The 27386-nt window shown below is 37.8% G+C and overlaps 1 long non-coding RNA gene across 1 annotated transcript in view; it reads right to left on the reverse strand.

Moving 5' to 3' along the window:
* Positions 1-11347: 11347 nt before the first annotated feature.
* The window catches only part of LOC133268231 (uncharacterized), a 33029-nt gene continuing 16990 nt past the window's right edge, over positions 11348-27386 (reverse strand). The window contains exons 2-3 of the long non-coding RNA XR_009743017.1: positions 15644-15795; positions 11348-11653 (exon numbers count right to left, since the gene is read on the reverse strand). This is a non-coding gene — a long non-coding RNA (uncharacterized LOC133268231). The remainder of the gene's footprint in view (positions 11654-15643; positions 15796-27386) is intronic.

Here is a 27386-nt window from a genome sequence, read left to right on the forward strand (position 1 = left end):
AAACAAAACTAGGAAAAAACTACTCAGGTTTTCCTTTGAGGCAAATTTTCAATAAAGTGTATAAGAAAAGTGACATTTGTCTCACCAGACATGAGATATATAGTTTAATTTAGTGATTTTTTTTTTTACAAAAACTAAATTTCAATCCTGCATTTTATTTCAATGACTGTTAGACTCACCAATCCACCTTAGTTTACAAGCGAGATAATAAGAAATGAAACAAAGCTTTCAAAGCACAGAAATGTGAACATCAACAGGCACATTCATAGGAAAAGAAATAAGCATAACTGTAGAAGCAGAAATGAACAAAACTGTAGAAAGACAAAATCATAGAAGAGGTTGCACACTTGAGTTTGAGGATATTCCTCCTACATTGACTTTCTGCAACACCATGCTAACCCATACAAGCCAGCTTTGTATCACCTTACAGGACCTCAATCAAGATACCCAGTCCAAAGCATGGGATGTACCACCGCCATTTCCCTAGGGTCCACTAGGGATTCATAGCAGAACTCCCTTAAGATGATTTTGCAGAGAGCTCTCTGCACGATCCCAGTTCTTCTGAAAGATTGAAAGACATACATGGAAATGTTATCCCTGGAAAAAAAAAAAAAAAAATAATTCAGAGGCAGGTAATAAATTCTATTTACCAGACACTTTCGACTTTTTATTCTATCTGTTAATTCCTTTCTGCCAGAAGTATTTTGAACATACCAAATATTCAAGACCTGCAAGACACTTGGGCTTACGTTGTCACCTTAACAGGTTTCCTCCTCCTCACCAACACCTCTGTTACAACATTTCCCTGCCCAAGTTACATTGGCCCCAAATGCTGAACCAAAAAGATTGAGCACTGGGTTTAAAAATCAGTATTATGTCACTCCACAGAGCTAGAAATGGGAGCTTTTTCCTCTAGCGATTAAATGTTGCCAGCTTCCAAATGGATTTCAGAGTGCTTGTTTCCAACGCTGAAGGTTACAAGATTTTAAAGCAGTGACATTTTAACTATCCTTACAGGAAACAAATATTTATCATATGAACAGGGTTTAAAACCTTAAGGAGCATATCCTGAAATTATTTACATAGCTTTTACAGCACAACAAATTGGTTACTGTTAATCGTGCTATCAGTTGTACACAGCACGTCACCTGTTTATTTCATTTGGCATAGGTACCTGCATTATAAAAGATCAGGAGTGCTTTAGCGTACACTGCTTTACTGACATAGCCACAGCAGACAAAGTGTTCCAATAAAATGTTAAGGTATTTGTAAAATAATATATTTCCCAAACAATTTATTAGCTGCACTAAGGCTTTAGCCAGTAATAATACTGAAAAGAGCACTGGTAAATTTCCTCTTTATTCCATCATGTTCAGTTATCATTTGCTCATTAGTAACTTTGGAAAGCTTTTACACTTTATTTTGGTCTAAAAAAATAGGAGTAGAAAAAGGTATAAAAGGATATTTACACATATTAGAAAAGCATGCTAAAAGTACAAAAATATTAGGATGTCCCCCCCCCTTTTTACTACCTTTTATGTTCAGTAAATAGCAAAACATCGGTATAACAAGAAAACAGCTCTCACCTCAGCACAGTGTTTTTCTATGTGAAGCAGAACTAACAAAACTTAGTTTCTTCTAAGTTTGTGTCCTTTACTGCTGCCAAACAAAATACGAAATGGCTGAATTCTTTCTGCCATATTCTCCCTGGGCAATAATTTGGGTTTCTTTCCTTTACCTAACTTACTTTTTTTTAATTCTAAACTGCTATTACAGTTAAGTGAAATTCAAACACGCATTACTCCAAATAAAATCATGTTTTGCTTTAAATCTCTTTCATCTACCTTCACCTACAAAAGACTTGTAGTTTCACTGCTTTTACCCTCAGTTCCCAGAGGAATTGGGATAAATAAATACCCTTCAGTTCCCATAATGCATTTATACAAAAGTATGCTAAATATCAGGTTGTTCTGTAGAAATGTATTAAGGATAATATAAAGACCATCAGCCTAGGCAATAAACACAATCTATCCATTTCTGTTATAGACAGCTCACTGCTGCATCAAGCAAATATAAGAAAAGTCAAACATGGAACCAAGATATACAACATTTAAAAATTCTTAAATTTAACCTATTTTTATGCTTCTCCCTATTAATATAATAATTATTATTAAATATTTGTCTCATCTCTATATTAAGGCTGATTTTTACTGTATTCTTAACCAACTCAGAAAGAGCTCATTTTCTATTCATAATTCCCAAAGCTTCCTGAACTGGATGTAGGCAAAAAATTCAAACATACTTTGCAAAACATTTTGGATGTTTTCCCAGTTAGTCAAGGTTTTCATCAAGATAGATCTTCAGCCCTTTCAAAAAAGAGTACCAAGAGAGGCTTTGTAAGTATGCATCACATAGAATACAGATTTCCTAATGTCTGTGCCAACATTATTTCAAAAGTCTGCAGAGATCTTTTGGAATAAAAGATCTGCACCATAATTTCTGTATTTATTTCCTTAGCTATGTAGCATGAGTTATAAGTGATAATTAATAATAGAATTTTTATGAAATACTCCCAAACTCTTGTTAAACCAGAGTAACTCCGGTAGCTCACTGTCAAAGCTCCTTATTTGTGGTATCTCAGCTGTAGTGGAAATGATCACATGATGAAATGAAAATTTTGCAAACATTTTTATCATTAAAAAATCCCAAAAGATGTTAAGCAGGGTGTGAAACAAGGTGCTAAACATTGACAGTCTTCCTCCCACAACATATTTCCTAGTAGAATATTTTCAAAGTTACACCAGACATCAATGATATCAGATTTAGACCCTAGAGCACTAGGCTACTATGTATTCTACAGAATTAAACTTATTGTTATCTTTACATAGTGGGAAGAATTAAGAGTCTCAGTTCACTTCAGGCACAGATTGCCAGACTTCCTTCAACCAGAGTACATCTTTTAGATTACACATTTTAAGTTTGTGATTTTTTAAGAAACATATACCTCAAGCAAACACAAATACAAAGCGCAACATCTCACCTCATTAGAGAACTATATTAGTGAATACAAATGCATCTTCCTTCTGCCATGCCTTTTCTTGAGATAAATATCCACATTCCAGTCATAATGAATGTAACAGCCATCCACTGCCACTCTCTCAAAGCACAACTAAAACCAAATGTTCTAATAATCCATAAAAATCAGCAAAGCTGATCTTCATTTGGCTGGTTTTACAGAAGTTACTCTGTGTTACCCTGGCCTAGGCATTGTTTTACCAGGTAATAACCTAGATGTATTTTTATCTGCTGTCTGTTGGGTAAAAATATTCCTGTTCAACAGCATATGCTGACAATTAACAGGTTCAATAAGGGCACAAGGGAAAGAAAATTCATTGGGAGACTGGAGAGCCTGTGCTGAGTGCAAAGGCAAAGATGAGATTTCCACCTGACAGTCTCTTCCAAGTTATTCGTACATACTAGAAGTAATGTTGAATTCTAGGCCACCTCCAATAGAGCTGATGTTATGGTGAATACAGCTGCAACTGTTTATTCCTGCCCCACAACAGCTGCGAAACAGAGGATTCTGAAGAAATGTGAAATGTACCTAAGGCACTACGGTTCTTCTTTTTGTCTGCTGAGTGCTCTTCTTGTGAAAGTCCACCAGTTAAGTATCTTCGTGCTTATACTGAGATTTGGCTTATGTGTCAGAAGTCAGTGCACATGACTAAAGTATGAGAAGACAATAAGTCTGCCCTTATTCACAAATATCTTGCAGAATGAAAAGACAGATATTTCCTTTCCTTATCTCCTAAATTCTGTTCTCTTTTCAGAATAGGCAATTCTAAAACACAAAGTTAATTCAATTCCGAATTGTAAATTTGTTATCACAACATGAGGTATTTCTAGACACAAACACAGAGAAGGCTATTTGCACGTAATGTTGCTATTACCAGGATATGCTAAGATATCACCTACTGTGTGTAAGCGTTGAGTAACCTGTCATACTACGTACAATTGCTGAGGTATGAAAACCAGGCAATTTATTTATGATTCTAGTACTTAATTTCAAAATTCTTTACTGTATATTCTGTAATTACATGCTATTGCTTATTTAAGAATGATGGATAGTTGTCAGAAGTGGTAGCTATAATTAACAATTATTTATTTAGTGCAAAAAATTGAAGCTTTCATAAGTGACGACTCACCATCAGACATACTTAAATTATAAGACTGATTTTAGAGCATAATGAAACAGAATGGAAGGTGTTTGTTTTACCTTGTTGGTTTTTTTTCATATATAAAAGGGGGAAGAAAGAGTTACATGAGTTACTTGAGATGTGTGGTATATGAAGTTTATCTTCCAAACTACTGTGCATTTTTTTTAAGTTAATGGTGCCATAAATCAAAACTGTATGATACGTTTCAAGTGTCTAAATATGCTCCCAGTGCAGACTCTAAAATAAGTTTTCCAAAATCTACATGCTGAGGTGAATCTATAAATTGATTCCATTACTCTAGAGTTTAATGTTAATGTACGCTTTTTTAGTATGTCTGTTACACCTAGTACATTGTCAGGCAAACTAAATAATATGTATATTGTATGATTTTCAATTAATACTTCAGAGATAAAAACTAGAATTAGTTTTAAATCGACTGTGTAGATTTTACATTTGCTGAAGCCTGTTGCACAGATGCTTCACTAGAATACATTTAGCTATTACCCTGTGGAAAATGTGGGGAAATGCAGGGGAAAGAAACCAGCAAACAAACAATAATACAAAGTCAGCAAGCCTGGCATCTGAGCTATCTATGTACCCAAAGTTGAACTGTGAAATGAGTCTGGTTATGCAGCACGGGATTTTCTAGTTGGACATCCCAACCATTCTAAACTGTTTTAAAAGTTTCTCTCTTGAGAAGCAAAGATCCAATCATTAATCTTTTTTTTTTTTTCCCCAAAGATAAACTCTGTCCTTATTTCCTGAATGTTCCCGTTTGAAAGAAGAGGGAATATCCTGTCTGAGATACCCATAGCAATCAATGTCTTAATTAGTTAGGACTCTTTCATTGAAAATTATTTTTCATTTTAGAACTCTCATTTCTTTAAAAATCAAAGCTTCTCTGCAGAAATGCATACTTTCAAATAATCAAGGTCTGGCACAAATTAACTCGGGGCCTGTGATTAGCTAAAGGCCTAATGATTAAGGCAGTTCCTGAGGATATGGAAGATTCGGGTTCAAACCTGGTCTGCCTGATACAGAACAAGAATTTAAACACCGAGTATTTCTAGATACTGGTGTATCCCCAGCAAATACTTCACCTTTTGGTCTGGGAAACCAGTCCTTCCTTTATCAAGGGATATTTGTTTATGCAGAACAGAGCAACACTAATAGCAAATGCTTAAGAGAAATTCATCCCTAGACTGTTGTTGGAAACTGTAGCTATTGAAGAGCCTACAGTATATTGATTGAGGCACCCATATTGCATATAGAAGGCTGAGACAGCATCCAGCTTTCTAAATATGGGACTCTTAATTGCCCTTTCAAATACCTTTGCATGACATATCTTTTCTGCAGATAAAGAGAATTGCAGACCTGGAAGTTAACCAGTGCCCAACCGCAGCAACAGTGGAAGTCAGATGAGAGAGCTTAAGACATCTTCAGTGGCACTAATTGCCTATGTTTAGTCAGCTAAATCCCACTTAGAGTTCCTCATGCAACTCTGAACTGGGCAAGCCAAAAGGCTGAAGATATTGCCCATATCATCTCTCAATGAAGTGAGTTAGCTGAATACTAGCTGCTCTGGATCAGCCATCTCTCAAAATCTTAGTAGGTCTCAGGTAAACTTCAATTAAATATATGCTTTTTGTTGGGTTTTGATTTTTTTTTTTTTTTTTTAATGCAGAAAACTGTCTGGGTGGGAAAACTATCAATCTATTAGGTCAGCCAAGTCTGGAGATAGGTGATCTAGAGTGGTCTCCTAGTATGGCTTTATATAGGCAAGAAGGGAAGAGAATAACAATATTCTGTTTCATGGTAAGATATTAAATAATCTGATGGTGTTTTAAAGGTGAAATAAATCCAGATCTGCAGTTTTTTACTCTAACCAAAATACAACTGGTCTACTAGGTCAGATTGCATGTATGTACTAATAATAACTGTGCCTTGTTGCCTGACTGCCATCTCCACCGTTTTCTCCAGGACAAAATTACCTAAACCAGTGTGTCCTTGAGGACAGAACTGCTGTGAGCTCTCTACAGGAATCCTATGGTATATTTTACTACCATTTGTGTCATTCTATTTAATTTGCTATTTCTTCCTTAGAACATGTGGGTAATAATCACAGCAAATTGATTCCCATGAGCTCCTTGGACAATTAAAGCTATTTAGTTATTGCCACCTGCCTGCTGTTTCCATTAATGCAATTTTCAAGATTTTTTCTTTCCTTCCTGCTTCTCACCCTGCTAAATTCTTTATCTAGCCTTGAGACATCGCTGTGCTGCAATCAGTGCTAAATACTGTGGAGGGCATCTGTCCCTGAATCTGATCATTGCCAAATACTATTTTGTCATATGCCAATTTAGTTTTGAGAATTTATGAAAATTAACACTTTTTGGATATACAGTCTAAGGGAAACATGAACTTAGTGACACATGATATTATTTTTAATCAGAGCCCGGATGGATTTCCTATTATTTAAATTTCTTTGTAAGCATTTTATTCTGATTATCTTTGCAACATTTACTAAATCACCTGCTATGTCCTAATCTCTTTATTAAATACATGTATGGGAGAGGAAATTACATGCTGTATTTATCCTTTTTTTGCATTGTTGCTGCCTTGTCATGTCTTTAACCTATTCTTTTTTGGAGCATTTTGCCCTTGTTCCCCTATTTCTAGAGTTCACTATCAGCTTTTTCAGATCTGCATTCTCAAATCAGTGGTATCATATAGGCCTCTTAAGTTGGGATCTCTCTTTTTTTCCAATATACATTTGACCACTGACTTTTGTGCAGATGAGTGACAAAAAGCAAGATAAGGTCAGAGATCAGAGAAGTAAGGACTAAAAGGGGAAGGATAAAAGATCTCAGTCCCAGTTCTGTTAAGGAAGATTCAACTTTTACTTCATACAGCAGGAACAAGAGAGAATCTGAAACTGATTTAATCTTTTTAAAATGCAGTCAAATGGAACTAGATTTACTCATAACCAACCTCCTTTAATTGATATGTTGCCTCAGTTCTCCAACCTAAATTGTGAGGTTGCAGTGGGATAAACACACTGCAAGAATCTGAGGGATCATTCTGATAATCACAAATAGCTGATTAATTTATTGACAAATTCTGAGGGTCACTACACAAATATGAGCTAATAGTGTTACTCATATTGCAAGAGGTAATGAAATCCAAAACAAAACTATGAATTCGTTTTTCAGGCAGGCAAAGCAAGTTTGAATATGAAAACATTTAGACCTACAGCCTAAGCACATATGTGGATCCAAATAAGTGTGCAGCAAACTGAATGTACATTCAGAATACAAATTTGACTTGCAACAGAGAGAACAGACACCAGTCCAATCCCAGCTATGTTACACAACATGGCAGAAAACTGATGGGTGGAAGAAACAGCAGGAGTCATCAAAGAATTCCTAATTCAGGCATAAAGCTTAACCCATTATTTTTTATTTGCTTTGATCATCTAACGTGTCACTAGGTTTTAAACACCAGGGTAGAATTTCCAGATTTGTAGATCATGTAAAAGTTTAAGAGATTAACAAACCAGTTGTTTAAAATGACATTTTCACTGTGCAAATATTTGTCTACTAGCTAGGCTGTATGGCAAAGGACCTGATCAGCCTTGGCAGTGTTACAGGTTCTTCATACACTGCAAACCCTACTGTTTCCTCATAACGCTGTCAAGTCTCAGTTTAATGAAACGTATATAAGCTCAATGATGTTAGCCATGTCTCAGCAAGCTAATTAATTTTGTTTTTTCCTGTTAAGTTCTTCCCATTAGGACTTTTATCAATTTATCATTTTAGGAACATCCCAGCAGGTCTGCTACCAGCACTGAGATACAAAATTGAAGAATGTTTAATTTTCAAACAGCCAAAACATTTGCATATATAAAAATACTTCTTGTCTTAACATTATTATATTAACTCACAGATGATGGAAAATTAGGGAGCCTTAGCAAGAAGTGTCTCCAAAATGACACTAGAACCTCTTGTTTTTCCTACTGATCTATGAGTTATTCTGTTCTGTGCTGTTTTCTGCGATGCATTCCTTAACACCTCTCTTTGTTTGCAATTAGAGCTGAGGGTTTTTACTACACCTATCACTAGGCTCAGGGTCTGAAGGATCCAGAAGAACAGTTTTCATAGAATCATAAAATTGTTTAGGTTGGAAAAGATCTTTAAGGTCATCTAGTCCAACTATAAAATTAACACTGCCAAGTCCACCACTAAACCATGTCCCTAATTACCACACCTACATGTCTCTTAAATACCTGCAGGGATGATGACTTCACTGTATCCCTGGGCAGCTTGCTTCAATGCTTGACAACACTTTTGGTGAAGAAATTTATCCCAATATCCAATCTAAATATGCCTTGGCACAACCTGAGGCCATTTCCTCTTGTCCTATCACTTGTTACTTGGGAGAAGAGACTGACACCCACTTGGGTACAACCTCCTTTCAGGTGGTTGTAGAGAGCAATCAGGTCTTCCCTGAGCCATCTTTTCTCCAGGGTAAACAACCCCATTTCCCTCAGCTGTTCCTCATAAGACTTGTGCTCTAGACTCATCACCAGCTTCATTGCTCTTCTATGGACATGTTTCATACTGTTTCCACGTATACAATAAAAACGTGCAAATCTGTTTGCTGAATTTATGGCAAATGCCTTACATTTTCTCAAAGATTCTGAATAGACACATTGAAACATCTGAGAGAATAAAACAGCCTATTCCCAGAACAATTTTTAAGAGAAATAAAAAGCCAAAAATAATCGAATACCTTAAGTCTGCAAAGTTATTTATCCAGTCCCATTTACAATTATAGTTCAGTTTAATTGCCTCTGTAGAGAGTTTTGAACTAAAGGAAGAAAGCTTGTTCAAAAAGAAGTTTGCATGTAATTACTCTGTGGCTTTTTTTTTTTTTTTTAACTCCTGCGGCCCGTAGAAACAGTTGACACTACTTCACACAGAAAAACAAGAGCTGTATACTGAAGACAAAATGAAACAACCTAGATATTCTAGTGCTATAAGTACCAGAGAAGAGGGCTAGCACTAGCAGTGAGGTTCAGAGGGAAAGCCGCTAGAATTGATCTATTTTCCTGCCAGAAATATGACTGACAAGAAAAAGAAAAAAACCCACACAAACCACACCAAAACCCACCCCCAACACACGAAAGAAATCAGAGCTAGCAATAAACCTTCCCTCATTTTCCTTTACACTTCAGGAGATTGTTTTGATGGGAATTAGACAGCCCCCTGCAGGAAGCTCTTTAGTTCTTGTTAAATCTTTTCACAGCATGCTCGATGGAAAGGAGAGCTTGTGTTTGATGCTGTTCAACACTGTTACTGCTGATTTTCTGAGGTTAAGAAACATCAGACTGTTTGCACCACTTTTGAGGGCTGCCAAAGTGAAGATCTCACATGGGTTCCAAACTTCTGGCTGCTGTGTTACAGCACAAGCCCTTAGGCAAGAGTTCGTGCCAAGGCTGAACAAGTTTCACATATTAAATGCTCATTTGAGGATCTTCAAGGTGAGGTGAAACTGCTCTTTCTTCAAATGACTGCACATGTGCAGTAACGTTGATTTAATTGCATTTCTAGATTGTATTTGAAAATCATCAATGAAATCTTTTCCCCTCTTGGACCTGCTGTTAACTATCAGTGTCTGCTCCCAAAGGGGAATTCTTGACCTTCAATGTAGGCAGAATAATTTTGTGGATAATAATTTGCCATTATAACACAGTATTTCACTAAGGATTGACATGCACTTTACAAGACCTATTTTATCTAACAGTGCATCGGTGCTTTGCTTCCCTGCAATTTGCTGAGGTCTAAGCAGAAACCAAGAATGCTCACTGCCATTGCCCTGCCTTTTTCAGTAAACCATGCTTTCTTCTGCTTGACCTGTAACCATGTTTACCTTTCAGTTCTTCCTTCCAGCCTTTCCTGTATGGAGTCAACTGAGTTTTGTTCCCTGACCTCTTCTCCATTTGTTCTAAGTCTGTTCAAACAAAATCAGTCTCACGAAGACTTACATTACAAAATGAATCTTTGCCTCTTTACTACTTTTACTTCCTTTCACACTCCTGAAAATTACAGAGCTGATAAAGTCTGAGTCACTTTTATCACTTACCAGGGGTTAAAAAATTTCACACTTAATAAGCTTCTACCACCTCCTTTGGTTTCCTATTTCTCTCCCTTTACTCAAGCTGTCTTTGTATTAACTCTGAAGCTGTCCTTTATGTCTACCAGATTCTATTATGCCTACATACAAGGGCAAAACTTCAGTGGATCTGAATCTCTTCCCTTCCTGTTCAAGGTCTGCTCTACCGTTGTTACTGAATTTGGTACATTATCATTGTACACACACGTACAGGAGTGATTTCCAGCTGGGAAAGGCTTATCACTTCTCTTCCAGCATAGTCAGCGGAAGGTTTTTCTTTAGCACACCTTTATGAAGGATTTGCCTGCAAGGCCCCGAGGATCCTAACTTCACTTTTGTAATGGCTGCACATGTAGCTAATTAGGGCAATGACATCTGTACAGTGTCCAGCCACCATTCTGTCAGAAACACATCTGAACACAATCTACTAAACTTCACCAGTGCCTTCAGCTCCCATGCCAAGAAAAGTCTGGCTCTCCTGATAGCTAGTAGCAGACTTTCTTTATCCCTTAACCTTTCCTTTGCACAAATTTATACAACACACTCTGTTAACAGATCAGCTTTCAAGTATCTGCTCATCCCTGCTCACAGGCACCGCATTTCCTATTTTAGCACCCGTGATTCAGCAACTCTTTGATCCATAGTCATCTTCAGCACCTAAATGTTAAGTGGCATTAAGAGATTGAGTCAGAAACATCAGTCTGCGATGACTATGTGACCAGCTGGTCTCAGATGTCTCATATTTTTCTGAAGAGAATTTTTAGTTCATGGTTTCCTCTTTCTGCTTGCTCTGATCAACTAGAAAAAACAAACAAACAAACAAAAGAAAAACCAAAAAACAAAACCCAGGACATGGCTTAGCATGTAGGCATAGGTTACTGTGATTCACCAGATCTATTTATCTTATCACTCCTTTTTATGCATACCTGGGAAATAAAGGTATTTTGTGATGAGATAGGTATTATCACAGTTATTTATACTGACACAAATAAAATGCTACATGAAACACCATAGACCCCCCATGAATACATGCTGATTTCACACACATTTTCCACACGTTTCTATTGGCTCTGCTCGAGACCACATATTAAAACCCACCAATCTTCCCAGTACAGACTGATGAAAGCCTCAGCAGAAACAGCTGCATTTCACATGTGGTTTAAGTTAACGTCTCATCCTGAATATTTAACTCTATCTGGCCATGGTGCTTTTCAATATTCACAGTCCTCTTTAGCTTCACATTACAAGCAAGGCATTTCCCCCTGAAAAACATGGAAGAGTACAATGAGGCTGGCAGCACTTCATTTCAGGACTGTTCAAAATAACTTTATTTTTGTGCTTAATATGAAGAGTAGTTCATTTTTGATATCCTGTAAGCACATAAAACACCTGCATAGCACTGTTAAACAGTGTAAACAATAAAATCTGTCAACAATAAAACGTCTTTTCTATAAAAAATGAAGCATTACTAAAAGTAAGTAGCACTGCATATTTTTCGGCTTAAGTCTATTATTAAAAAGAAGAAAAGTAACATAAAATGCATCTTTTTCTACTCACTCTTCCTGGCTGGGCCAGAAAACAGAATCACAACTGTTTACTAGGAGCTAGAACATGCCTAAAACACAATAGCCCTATTTCCACTTATTTCATTAGGTGGGAAATATAAGTGTAGAAGACCCTTCTTTTTTTTTTTCCCCTCTTGAATCTAGAATTAGGTTAAAAGTCAGTAATAATCTTACACCAGCAAGCCTACACTTAAATGTATGTGTCTGCCACATGAATGACTGTCCCAGATAGAGACATCAATGCTACCATATTTTTCCAGCAATACACACTTCAGATGAGGGGATTCTTCTCTGCAGGTGACTTCATTGCAGGTTGTGCTAGCATCCTACAGATTGAAAGGTAACAACTTATAGTGATGACATCAGTTTATGTGTGTGGCACATACATGACACATTCTGGTCTGGTAAACGCATTGAACACATCAAGGAAAGAGATTATTTTCTTGTACACACTAATTGTTTAGGTTACTATGGCAGTGTTAAACAGGCTTTCAGGAGAATCCATCCTCCACCAAAACCAATGGCAAGAGTCCCTGAGTCAGGATTATTGACTCCAGTTTCTTCAGCTTTAAGACACTAATAACTTCATCTGCTTAGCAGGAAGCCCTCCTACTCTCTATTTACTTGCAAGAGCAGGAACAGAAACCATCAAATGCCTTTCACAATTCTAGATATTTTATCGTCAATCTGACATGACAGGCCTTATCACCTGAGAGGTTCACTTTTCAGTGAACACTACATGCCCATTACACCTAATGGATAAGACCCTTTCATTTCAAGAGAGCTGCAAAATCCTTTTCCCTAATATCACCAGCAAAATAGTAAAACAGCCTAGACTGTGTGCAGCTGAGAGTAGTGTAGAATAAGATGATAAGAAAGTACTTTCCAACTTTACAAAGTCAGCAGAAGTTAGTGGCACCAGCCCACAGCACCTATGTCAAACACGTTCTGCGGAACAGGACTTGGCTGAGACAAGAATGTGTTTCATTGCACATTACGCTATGGTAAATATAACACAGGCACCCGTTACTACTAGAGCTCTTCTATCTCAACATTTGTAGATAGCCAGCCAGCTTACATGAGTGCTTTGCAAATCCTAAGATAGAAGCAACTTCAAACTAAATGCTATACAAACTGCTAACAAAAAAAACCAAATGACGAAAGCACAAGGAAGGCCTCATTTTGAACTTTTATGTTAAAACAGTTTTGAGTAGGAGTAATGCCTAATTACGTGGGGCTTGGTTCTTTACCCTTACTTTCCCAAGTAACCGGTGTGAGCCATACCAGCAAAGCCCTGTTTGTGTATACTGTGCCCCTGCTAGAAAAGTCTAGCAATGCAGTGATTCCAGAAAGCCTCTTGCAGTGCAGACTGAGCCCTTCATAACATCAAAAGCCACTCTGAAATGGATCAGTCATAGACAGTAGTTACAGTTCTCCAGGTTCCCTGGGTGTTTTCAGATGTTGTTGACACTAAAGCAGAAAACACTTAGCAAAAAGGTGATTTCAGCTACAAGCTCTTATACCTTCCCTTTTCTTTCCTGTTTTTTTTTCTTTATTCTTTGCTTCAGTATGTGTCTGTTCTAGTCTATCTTCTTTTTAAAGGGGAACAGAAGGCCAGCATGTTTGCATGGGTGGGATTCCTCAGTCATTTTCACCCATGCCATTCTCATACCTCACACAGGAGAGGCTGCCTCAGTCCCCCTGCACAAGTCTCCAGGCATGGACAGCAAGGGAAGCACAGGATAACTATGGAGTACTTCCCCAGGACATGCCAGAAGCTCCCGATGCTGCAGTTTGGCAATTTCCTGATAAAGCTGCCAACTGCCTTTGATTGCCTTGATGCTTTTTTATTCCATTAATTTGCCTAATTTTTTTTGAATGTGTTGCAATCAACGAAGTGAATGGACAACAGGAGTAGCAAAAGATCACAGCTGATGACTAACTGACTCCTTCATGGGCAGAGGGAAAGAATTTAAGATTTTCCCTCTGTCCCTACTTCCCATGTATAAGAATAGATTAGGTCAGGTTCATTGCATCTTCCCCTTTTCCCTTCCTGTAAAGGTGTGTAATAACTAAAGGCAGTCAACCTTAAAGCCCAGGAAAACAGTGTGTCTGATTCTCAACTGATGTGTACTTATGCATACTAAAACTAACTCTGTTGTGCACAGTGGAATTATATAAGGATTAAACCAGCAGAGTCCCAAGGTCAGAGTTGCCAGCCAGTACCACTAAACTATGAAACCCATTTCCATGGAAACCAAAAATAGGAGAGGTCATTCCCTTAGCTGTCAAAATCTACTTTATTGTCATTTTAACAGCCAAAACAAAAAAGTGGCAGAGAACAAAAGAGAAAAAGAAAGAAGTGACATGGCCCTCCCAATGGACCTTTTCAAGCAAAAGAAGAAAGGCAGAAAGAGTAAGAGGTCACAAGGTACATGTAATTATCATAATCAGTGTAAGAGTGGTGTTAGCAAATTAAAAATAGAGTCCATAACACCCAGGAAATGCCATGAAGAGCAAGAAAATACGCAATATAAGCACTTTGGAATGAAGATGAGGTGAAAGGATTCCTAGTCACTGAAGAATGTATACACAGAATGTATGAAAAAATCCTGGATTTTAGTCATTAATAGTCAACCTCAACATCTTGCACACATTTATGGTATGCAAAGATAAATTCTAAAGACATTCAATGCTCCCTCCCTTTTCCTTCACCTTCCATGCACACTTCTCTTTCTAGGGAAAACGGTGCCCTTCCATGGGAAATTCTTTCAGAGAAGTCTTTAAAGTCAGGGGCTAAATTCCCACTTCTTCAATGGGAGCAGGATTCTCTCAATCCATTTGGTGAAGTAAAACTTTGGGTTGAAGGGCAATCCTTGGCTTGGAAAAAAATTATTTACCAGCACATAGAAGCACATAGATATATCATGCGAAGTAATTTTTAATTTTCAAGATATTTGGGATCAAGCAGGTTGTCCATTGATTTATTTGCCTTTCTTATCTATTTCTACCTAGCTACCATTGAGTCATCTGAGGAAGACACTAGTACATATTATTTTGTTCAGAGACTTAAATCTAAGATTAAAATTCTAAGAACATGTGAAACAGCCCTATCTCTGGTGCTCTTCTCCCTCATCCCTTCTTGGGTAGCAAATCAAAAACCTTTGTCTAAGAGGAAAAAGAAGAGTAGTATGTATGCACAAAAAGTAATTAGATGTCTTCACAGAACTCATGATGATCAAGGGTTACTGAGAAAGGTAAGTTTCAGGCAATTTCATATTTTCCAGAAGCTGGCAATATGAACAATTTTATATTCAGTGGGGGAGAATCAATTGAGCAGTTTACTTCAGCTCCTTTAACTTTGGCTGTAGAATTGACTCCACCTGCAGACCCTATGTGTGTTGGTCCAGGAGCCCCATTAAACTCATGGCCAGGCCCAGTTCCAGTTCAGAACTACACTGTACTTGTATACCTGCAGATATCTGTTAAATTCGGACCTGTCAAGTGCTCGGCTATGACAGGGCAAAGATGGATCAGTCTGAGCCACTGTCTGTTCCCTGGAAGTTGTGATCTCCACAAAAGGATGGCTGAGTAGGATGTAAAACAACCTGTGAATGCTGTGGCTTGATTTGCCGTATTAAGAATAAATTAAATTAGCAACTCAATAAACTCAGCTGTAAAATGTACCTGTTAAACCATTCTTGCCATAGGGACAGCAGCCTCAGGGAGAGCCAGCTTAGTAGTGCTTCAGCCCTTTCCACTGATACCTCTGCACCCAGCACACATAGGAAATATTCCCTCCATGGAGAATATGAAACCATTTCCCTCTACCCATTTTACTCATAGAAAGAGTAGAAAAAGCTGTCCTTATGCAGTGTTGGCCAATCCCCTAAAATTTCTCCTCTGCATTTTCAATGTTTCTTATTCTAAACATACTCTTGCAATATTACAGGTATTGCTACTTATGTTTCCTATTGTTTTTACCTGAAAAGTCACCTTTAAACTTCTGTCATAGTTTTCTCTCAGCCACACAAAAGCTTTCTACTCAATCTTCTCATACATCCTTAATGTGTTAACAAGACACAAAGAATCAAAACCTAAACATACCACCTTGAACAACAACATTTTGGATTTTCCAAGTTTCTGGAGTTTGGGAAATAAGCCAACAAAAGATTAAAAGTGACACAAGTTTCTTTATTAGCCTGACTTTTAAAACAAATAGTAAGTCTCCTGCACTGCCAGGGTACTCAGTGCCAGAATGTGCATGGTGCCTGGAATGGTTGTCCTAACTAACTGTATGCTCACAGCTTGTGCATGATGCCCTTTATCCTGTCCCCCAGCACAGCAGAAACAACAAACAACTCTCTCCCACTCTGCATATTCCAATCTACCATTTCAAACAGAGCTCTTTGCTTTTAATCGTAAAGTGGTACTTGTTAAAGGAGCTGTGACCACTCAGGCTATTTCCTTTGAGGGTGATAACACTGCTGCAGAAGCTTCATTATTATGCTAATCAAGCACAGTCTGAGCAGCTTTCATAACTGCCACATTAAATCATTCACCAAGGGGAGGCCTCAAGAGCCATTTACATTGCACTGTATGCATATTAATGAAGGCAGCAGCAGCAGAATTGTTTTTGAAGCAGTAGTCAGGTAAGAAGGAAAAAAAAAGACATTATTTTGAACGGTGTTAAAACTAGTGATGGCTAAACTTAACAAAGATTTTCCAAGTTCAGTACTGAGGCTCAGTTCTGTTGTCTGTAATTAAGACCAAATAACACAACAGAGCAGAAACCTGAAGCCACAGGAACCGTGATAGAGGTCTCTGTGACAGACTGCAACAGCTCCAAAATATCTGTGCTGTACAATACACAATCTCAGTCCTCCACCAAATGTATAGAGGAGTCCCTTTTTCCTCAATCTTCAGAAAGGACAAGAATGAAGACCTATGAAACTACAGGCCAGTCAGCCTCACCTCCATCCCTGGAAAGGTGATGGAACAGCTCATCCTGAATGCAGAGGAAAAGATGGCTATCAGGAGTAGTCAACATGGCTTCACCAAGGGGAAATCATGCTTGACCAATCTGATGGAATGACTGGCTGTGTAGATGGAAGGGAGAGCAGTGGATGTTGTCTACCTTGACTTTACCAAGGCTTTTTACAGTCTCCCACAGTACCCTCATAGGTAAGCTTAGGAAGTGTGGGTTAGATGAATGGACAGCAAGGCAGATAAAGTACTGGCTGAATGGAAGAGCTCAAAGGGTTGTGATCAGTGGTGCAGAGTCTAGTTGGAAGCCTGTAGCCACTGGTGTTACCCAGGGTTGGTACTAGGTCGAGACTTGTTCAACTTATTCATCAATGAGCTGGCTGAAAGTTTGCTGATGAGACAAAACTAGGAGGAGCGACAACAGGCACAAACTGGAACACAGGAAGTTCCATCTGAATATGAGGAAAAACTTCTTTGAAGGTGGCAGAGTCCTGCAACAGGCTGCCCAGAGAGGTTATGGAGTCTCATTCTGTGAAGATAATCAAAGCCTGCCTGGACATGACCCTGTGCAACCTGCTCTAGGTGAACCTGCTGGGGGGGGGGCTAGATGGTCTCCAGAGGTCCCTTCCAACCACAGCCATTCTGTGATTCTGTGATCCTGTCCTCTTAATGTCCCAGCTCCCTTCCTCTTGTCCCAAGTCACACAACCTGTGGTGCACCTACAGAAGCTAATGCCACTCTAAAATGAGATAAAGAACAGTACCTGATAGCATGCCCTCAGAATAATTCTAACGCATCTTTCAAGACCAAAGACATAAAAGCAAACAAGTGACATTTAGAGTGATCTTGGGCTGACAAGTGAATATAGATATATTTTTCCCAAAAGATAAACCACGTAGAAGCCACCACAGATGAAGGTCAATGATACAGACAGACAGGTTTGTTTGAAGAAATTGCAGGAGCAATAATCATGGCAACTCACCTGCCCAGTGTCACACTGCTTTATTTCACATATGTTCTAGAAAATGTGTATTATCAAGAGACAGTTTAAGGGCAGAGCAGTAGCATTCGTGACAGGAACTGTGAACTTTCCCCAGTTATATAAGAGTGCATAAAGGAAAGATCTCTATGTAAAATGCAGATGACATTGGCATTGTTATTGAAGCAGTCAGGACCTTTTTATCAGATCACAGTGTGTTTAGACAGTTAGGAATATTTTTAAATTATTTATAGGTGAATATTATGTGCTTTGTGAAAAGAGCATACACTTTAGAAATCTGGCATCTCAGGAAATGTTTTATTTTATGATTCAAGCCATGCACTCTTCCATCACCATATTCTATAATATCAACAATCCACTTCCCTATCTCCCTCCTGCTGCTCTCCTCCTCTCCTCTCTTGACATCTACCCTCCAGACACAAATAGTGCTTGGCAGCAATTCTTCATGTCCTCAAGACATCACCTTCTAATGCTCCCTCCTTCTCCACACCTCTTTATTCCAAAGGGATTCGATAAGCGCATTTGCAAGAGCAAGAATTCACCTGGAACCAGTAAAGAATTACTTTTCTGTGTGGTTAAGAAGTGTTTATCCACAATCTCAGCTGAAACCCATGAACATAACAACATTATCATTATGAATGAAGAGACTTTTCCCATACTATTGCTGCAAATGCCACAGTAAACCTTGCATATTGCGTATGTGCAAAAGATTGATACAAAGCCAGTCACACAACCTTCTGATTAAGCAAGTCTTTATGTGCCAAAAAAAAACTAGAATAACAAAAGTCTGCAATAATTTTCTCAATCTTATGAGCAACGAATAACTTGGGATAGAATAGGCCTTCAGAATAGTGACACTAGCCAAAAGGAAAAGCTCTGTATCGACTTGCCACAGTGCTGCAGAAAAGCATACACTTTGCGGCAGATGGCTTACCCCATCTTCCCCAACCTAAAAGAAGTTATTCTGTACTCCAATCTTTAACTGACTTCTGAAGATCCACAAATTGACTTCTGAAGCACCTTCCTAGTCTTATTTTCCAGTCATTTAAAAATATTTCCTGCCCAATTGATTTTTTTGACAACATATCACTCAACAAATAATGCTCACGTTCTCATAATAACTGCCCTCCCTACTGAAAGCTGGGAAGTTTCAGTTTTCCATTTTTGAGACTTTTCCTTCAAATGCCACTTTTTATATCTCAACTGAGCTGCCTGCATTGAAGGATAACCATATCATCACATAGAACTATACACATCTAAGTTTAATTGGACTCTCTTGAATATTTCAGTGCTGATTTTGATTCTGGGTCTCAATAACTTAAACAAAATAAATTAAAGGTAAGGTATAATCTTAAAAGAGATTAATTTGTGATTTGTCAGCCCCAGTCTGCTATAGAGGCTTTCCTAAACTAATTAGGTGTATAAACTGACACATACAGATATAATGTTTATCATGCGTGACTCATGAGATATTTCAAAATACCTAACTTCAAAGGGAATCTAACATATTTCACCCTTGAAAAGGAAATAAAGCATTTGCAATTATCTTATAACAACAAGCAATATTAACCTGATAATGCTGTGATAGAACAATGTAATACAATTTCATAAATACTCCCACAAAACCAGTGGTAATATAACCTTAATTTTGAGACAGAATACATACATAAAAGTAGATTTTTGTACTCCTAAAATTTACCAGCAACACATACAAAATATTTTGAATGACTGCCAAAGACCTTGGTTTAGCAAAAGGATAAAATATGTAGCATTTCAAGTATCTAATAGAAAATAAAGTACACACACTGTATTTGATTTGCTGTTTTGCATACCTTTCTCCTATTTTTGTCCAATAATCTGTTCAGCTTCAAAGCTTTGGGATGCACACTGATTTCTTCTGTATGTTTAGATAGTATCTCTCAACAGCACAACAGGGCTCACTCCTAAATGAGGTCTTAGCATACTACTACAATGCAATTATTGCTGCTGTTAATGATTATAGAAATTATTTTAATGTAACAATGTAAGAGGCACCAATAAACACTGGATACATGCATACCTTGCATGCATTCTGAGTTATAATTTCATTACCTAAGCAAGGCAAGTATGTCTTAAAAATGTGTTTGCTTGGCAGTTCTATGAAAGGGATTGGCTTGTGTTGTAAGAAAATTAATGAATCTTAACCTTTGAAATAGATACATATGGCAGAAGAGACTGAAATTCCATTGGCTAATAAGATAAAAAGTCTACTCAGCGAGGTAAAGTTCATATTCAAGAATCTAGTCATGTATATACACATAGAGCTCAGAAGATACCCAGAGAGCTCTGAATGGTTTTGATTTGTATGAAAGTCCCACAAATCTTCATTCCTAATCTCTGAAAGCCTGACATCAAATTAAAGCCTATATATGTGGTTTTACAGAGGGGTGGGATGACACTGGAACAACTACATGTATTTGTTAAGGTATTATCAACAGAGGGGATGCTTCCCACTGTTGATACCCAAGGATTCAACTTCATTGCTAGTCTGTGAATCACAAGTTCCTAAACCACTGCCTGTTTCATTTTAAGCACTATTTTAGCCAAGCCATTTAATGTCTACTAGATCACTGCAACATGCTGGGTTTGCCCTGTGTAACTTCTGATGTCTCTTCTAGAAATTATTTATTCTCTTTCACTTCCCCAGAGCTGTTCTGCACCCAATTACTGTGTCTTCATGAAGGTATTTTTCTGCAAAGTGGAGTTACAAGAGATTTCAGTGTTGCCACTGCAGAGTTGCTTTGTCAAGTACCACAGCCACTTGGGTCAGCTCAGCTAGCTGGAACACCATTAGAGGAATCAGGAGGGCTTCAAAAGAACATTCAAAAGAATGAACAAGATGCATAAGCATAACAGATGTGCCTGTGATACCAGCACTGCAACCCACCCAGCAGACTGGTTACTAAAGTGCAAGACAGCATCTGAGTCTGCAGGTAAGTCTGAACCACTTCTGGGTCCTGCTTTCCTTCATGAGAGTACATAAAACCAAAAGGACCAAAATGCTTTGTGGAAGCAGCTTCTGATTTTCAGATAGATTCATCACTCAGTAGTTAAGAAAAAAAAAACAGCCAAAACTCTACCCTTCATTACAGAATAACTGTCAAATCTTTTCTACACTGTAGGTGACAGTTTTGCAGCTTCAAACTCCATAAGAGGTCATATTTTGGATATCAGCCATCCTTATTTCTGTCTGGCAGGCAATGGCCTGCCAAAGAAGAGATGATAAACCTTCTCTTTCAGACTGGGGACACCAGCTATCATAAGCCAGCAGGGATGCTGTCCAGAGACCCTTAAAGCTGAAAACATGCAAGTTGCTCTTCTCTGACAGAGGCTGCTAGGAATGCCACAGGCAGGCAGACAGCCTAGGAAAGGGATTTTGCTCCCCTCCTTTCTTTCTTATCTTAATTCAAGGCCATCAGCTAGACATATTGGAATAAATATGTAGCCTGTGTTTATCTTAAAATACAACACTTGTAGCTCTTAGTTTGTTACCTCCAGTCAGACTATTTTTTAAAATTATATAGTTCAATTTGACTGTTTCCTTGTATTGCTAATTAACTATCAGAGCAAATCAGCTGGCACCTGGACTTCTTTGTTAGCTGAGCTAACAAATTGGCAATGTTCAAAGGAAAATCTATATTTACGAATGGACAGAATAAAACATATACCCAGGTTAGAGGAGCATGCACATGCGCAACACTTCCGAATTTTGAAAAGTGAGTTATTTCTCTGCAGGGGCAGCTTAATACAATAGAGTGCATAGACCTGGGCCTCTACCAGCACCTGTCTGTTCAGGAATTTCATATACTTTAATAAGCTGCTGCTCTCTGGATCAAAATTAACCAGACAAGCTGGTGCAATTGTAGAGAACTCAAAAATAAAAGAGGAGGTTTCACAGATTCTCCATCTGTAAGCATGACACATACAAACAGAACTTAATATTGTAGGTGACATCCTTAAAATTATGAATTACAGCAAGGCAATGAGAAGCTAGTAGAGAAACATCAGCATGAGGCCCCAGAACAAATGTTATTTTTCATGGCTTACTTCAATCATTGTCAACAGAAGTCAGCATCTATACTAACCACCTTATTGATACCACTGCTGTAGTGGAATCTGAGATCTGCCAGAGCTGCTAACTGCTCCATGAATAAAACTTAGCTCCAAGTAGGCAGAAGGGTTCACCAGCATGAATCTTATTACAGCACTGAGCCCGTATTTACACAATGACAATTTAACTACCATAATAATAATACATCAAAAGGCTTGAATAGCATAGTAAACCATGAGAACTTAAATTTCACTTTCTAAGAGTCTCACACTACTGTAAAGGAATGGAACCAATAGATTCCTAAAGAAATTACAATAAAATCCCATAATGTTTGCTAGGTAATTGTATCCTGTCCACACATAGTGTAACCTTAATATAGAGTTCCAGAGCAGGAATAAAAGTTTCCAGCAAATTATTTTTGCTTGCACGTATAGCCCAGAGATTCCTACTATAAATGTTATTAGATTGCTCACATGCACTTTATTTTTTAATAATAACATAAAATGCTGCTATGCTGCCCCATAAAGCAGCCTGTCATGTACTAGGCTCTATCTGTCTATTGGTATTGCATGCTCTTATGATGGGATCTTTCAGTGTTTATTGGTACTTTGCACAATATAGTTTTAACCAAGTTGCGGTGCTAAGATTTCATCATAATAATGCAGATTTTAACATTTCTTTATAGGGTATTATAGACAAGTTTTCTCCAAAATGTACCTTGTTGAATAGAGCTAGCAAAACTGTGATAAAAATCTTGTAATAGGAGATGTTTCTTCTATTCTAATGCAGGGCACATCAGAAGTACAAGTTATATTTATTTAAAACATTTGAGAAAGGGCAGGATGGACTGTGGATTAAAAGAAATGGAAATCAGCATGTTATACACCTTTTTTTTCAAAGCAAGTTACTGCAAATAGGAATCACAACATGTCTGGTGATTTACACTACTCATAAAACAATTCACTTCATCTCTACTACACCATCCTATGCATCACTTTCCAAAGTACTTAGAACATTATTAGAGATGATATAACCAGGTGTCAATTTACTGGTAAAATAACCAGAAGATACATATAAGCCAGGACCTGTTGCTACTCTCAGGGGTGTTCAGTCAACTTCTGCTGATTTCTTAGAATCTTATCTGTAGGCAACCTCAAACCATAAAAGACAGCTGAAAGTGGAAGATATGACCAATGTGTAAGGTAGGCAAATAAACATCAATGCTAAACTGGCATATGACAAGAAAACCACCAGACTGAAGATGGCAAGACAAAACATGTACAGATTTCATACCCCAATATCTTACTATTCAACAGGTCTATTCATATCCCAAGATTTTAATCAAGGCAACTTTCTCTGATGTGCTGTCTAATACAAAATGGATGCTGAAAAGAAAATAGACATACATGATACTACACAGAACACAGATTTTTAATTTACAAAACACTATTAACTACTTTCCAGAAGCTAGTCCAGTTCTGATCTTGGCCCAGATTTAACATCTATACCCCAAGGGGCTGAATATGAAAATTTGGCCTAAGGAAGAAATTCAGCAGGCAAACTTCAAGTCAAAACAAATAAAAGTTAACATAAGTTTTTAAGTAACTGACAGAGTTCCTTGTGATAGAAACTAGGGGCAATCTCACTCATGGGCAGGGCTGAGCCCCACCCTCATACTAACACAGGTTTTAAGATTCTAAGAAGACAAGTAGCAGAAGCCTTTAAACAGACGTGAACTTCCTTCAAGAAGAGTCTCTTATGGATGTACCACTATTCTTAATACAAACCAACCCATTTTTCTTCATTTCTTTTTCTCTTTTCCAAGTGTTAGAGGTTCAGCAATATGCATGTCTCCTGCCAATGTAGTAACAAATCTCAGATTGACAGAAAAATCATGGGCTCTCCTTTCAGCTGATCTTTATACTGTTTCACACTAAGTATACCTCTACTAATACACCATGGCCATATAATACTTACAGTCATCCCATAGAGCTGTGCCTCATTAGATTATCATACTCAATGACATAACATAACCTGATTCACACTGTAGATATTCAGTAGTAGACTGAAGTCAGGGTAAAATAAATTGCATCAGTGTTATTTGTGGGATCAATTGATTGCAAGGTCTAATATGGCTAAGTCTAAGAGAATATGTGAATGCTCCAGACAGGGCATTTTTTTGAAATCAATGACTGCTTGAAAGGCTTGGTAACTGGAGGCTTTGGACTATAAACACCAGCTGGTCACTAAATCCACACAAACTGTTACAGCTTTTACAACCTTTTCTTATGCAAAGAAAACAATTAAACATTTTAATTACATTACAAGGATGACAGAAGGTAATTGGAGTTATCAGGAAACTGTGTAGTCCTGTTAATGTACATTGAGTTACTATGTCATTTCCATTGCTTACCAATGTATTTGCCATATAGACAAAATAAAAGTATCTGCTCAATTAGGTCCATATTCAAACCACAAGGATGGAAGAATACAAAATAAGTAATACAAAACCAAAAAAGTTATCATATTAAGCTGGTATTGTTAGAAAAAGAGTGAAATTTCACGTTAAAATGATTATATAGAGCAAGAGAAATTACTATATTTGAAAAGTTTTAGAATCAGTAGTAGACTTCTGTATATTAAAAGAATGCTGTAACTTTGCTGTGGTAGCCTCAGCAGTAGAAACTAACATAACAACGAGAAGGATACAAGGTGCCTGGCCTAAGACCTTGTAGTTTAGAACAGGGAAGCCTTGTCTAACTGTGCATCTTGATAATACAGATGTTCATAATTTTTGTATTACTTACAAGAAAGCTTTGTCTAGAAATGGAAACCATGTATCTTAAGCAGCAGAAAGTTTCATCTCTGCAATATTGGTAGCTTTGTGAAATCATTGCAACATAGAAGGACAAGCCAAGCAAGAAAGTGAGAATGCTGGCATCCACATAACGGTTGGGGCCTGTCCAAAGAGCAGAAAGGTGAAAAGAATAAGGGGAGGAAGACTCCTTACTTCACCTGAGGAAGACTCCTTACTTTATTGGGACGACCACCAGAGGGGGGCTGCGCAAGCGTAGAAGAGGCTGATGTCGTAATGGACTAATGAAATAATCCTTGATGCATATGTATTAGTTATGAAATTTTAGTGTATAAATTGTGAACTTGATGTGACGGGGTCGAAGCCAGATTTGGGTGAGTGCCCCTGGTTTCCCAGCGCTGCAGTAAAGCACCTCATATAACCATTCCGGTGGTTATGTGTCAGTTCTTACGCTAACAGTATCATCTAATCTTCTAAGTATAGTTCTGGAGACAGGATATAATGAGGGAGCCTGAATTTAAACAGTGCAATTTCATCTGTGGAAACTATTTACTTTTTATACATACCTTTATTCTAAAACTTTGAAGTCCACAGAAGGATAAGAAAATTCTATGTCTATTATTGTTTCTGTGAACTATCGTGCCCCATTTACTTAAAAAATAATACTAATAGAGGACCACCTGCCAATAGGTGCACTTTGTATTACTTAATAAAGTGTTGGCCTCTTTAGACCTATTTTGCATAGGTGAGCCTTACAAAGCTCCTATTTCTGAAATATCAGGAGCTTTGCCCTGTATTTCAGTATATCACTTCTTCACTGGGATCAGGTTTTCATAGTGAGATTTGTATAGGACTTCATGTCTAAATGGGGTGCTTTTTACAGTATGACTCAGCTTGTTTGCAGCATGAAGAGTATGTGCAGGAATGTACTGTTTTATATTTTTGTTGCCATTCTTTTTTTGCATAAATTGCTGAGGCTGAACAGCAGGCACAACAGCAGCTGCATTACTTTCCAGGGAATTCCTGGACATGATGTGCCAGCCTGTTGGACTTTGAAGATTTACTGTTTTGCACTTAAGGGAAATGTATAAGAAAATATTTACAAGTGCTCATTAGGGCTAAATTGTATCCTTATCCTGTGCAGGTACACAGGGAATTAAGAAAATTCTACAATGAGAATGAATGTAAAACTGTAACACTTATGCAGGAATAGTCAGCTGGACAAGGGAAGGATGAAAAACTGTACTACAAATACAGTAAAGGGGCCACGGTTGGTAGGAATATTAGTCACCTCCATTATGGACACAGTCACACGGGGGTGCATAAACAGGAATATATTCTAAAAACATTATGTTATCTAGCTTTTTCTCACCTTCAGCCCTGAGGAGGCTTCAGTTGTAGCACTATGTCCAGGTTCTGTTCTTGTACCTGATCAGGTTGTAGAACAGATGCAATGCAGAAAACAGAAAACCCCAAAACCAGCCAACCAAACAAAAAACTAACCAAATAAAAAACAACCAAAAAATTCAACCAACCAACCAAAAAATCCACCCACACAAAGAAAAAAAACCCAAACAAACAAAAAACCCAAAACCAAAACCAAAGCAAGATTTATGTTCCATAATGTTTAGATGGTCCAAAAGGAAAGACTGGCCTGCAAGAGATATATATGCAGAGAACACATTTACAATTATCAATTACAGAAGTAATATACATGAAATTGGCATGTTCAAACTAGACAAAACTGTAGTTGAAAAGCCTTAGGTTGAACTAAAACATGGGAGTAGACTGGGAAATCTTACAGAGCATGTAAGTAATGGCAGGCACAGATGATCCTGCTATGAAGGGAGACAGGGACAGCCATGTGGGACTCACCCACATGAATTAATATGTTTTAATAGAGTCCTACTTCAGTTCCTCATTAGATTGCTAGGAACTGAAAGCCTACATGATGATGCTTATCAAGGAAGTAAATGAGTGAAAAATCCACATGGCTGTGTATGTCAGGATCGAAGTCTGCATACTAACCAGCAGAGCTAGCAGCTCAGGATGGGGAAAGAACAGCAGCTGCTTCTTAGCCAACACAGTACACATTGATTGGTGGCCAGTCCTGATTTATCAGGACTTTCACTGTACTAAACAAAAAAGAGGTTCCCTAGCTGGGGACTTGACAATCTCACTGGCTTTGTATGTAAGAAGAAGAGGATTTGTAATACACGATTTGGGGTTATTTATGCAGCATTGTGAAAGGAATAAAAGACATTGCTTCAAATTTGCATGACAGAAGAACCAGGAGATTCTGAATCAGATTCATAAGAGTTATTTAGATCGTGTCTTGCCTAGTAGAGCCATAATTTGACTTGTATCAAGTTTAACTCACCTCTTCTCTACCTAACATTCATTCCATTTTAGATGGTCACAATTTCTACTTGTTCCAGACCTTTGATTAATTGCCATAAGCGTCTTGCCATATTAGCATGATCTTAAACAGGCACTGGGGAGACCTAGTCATTACTGCCTAGGTTTTCTCTTTGCTAGA

This window comes from Pezoporus flaviventris, unplaced genomic scaffold (assembly GCF_033815535.1).
Source record: "Pezoporus flaviventris isolate CSIRO_AGI_PZ_B2104156 unplaced genomic scaffold, CSIRO_AGI_Pfla_v1 ptg000013l, whole genome shotgun sequence".
NCBI lineage: Eukaryota > Metazoa > Chordata > Aves > Psittaciformes > Psittacidae > Pezoporus > Pezoporus flaviventris.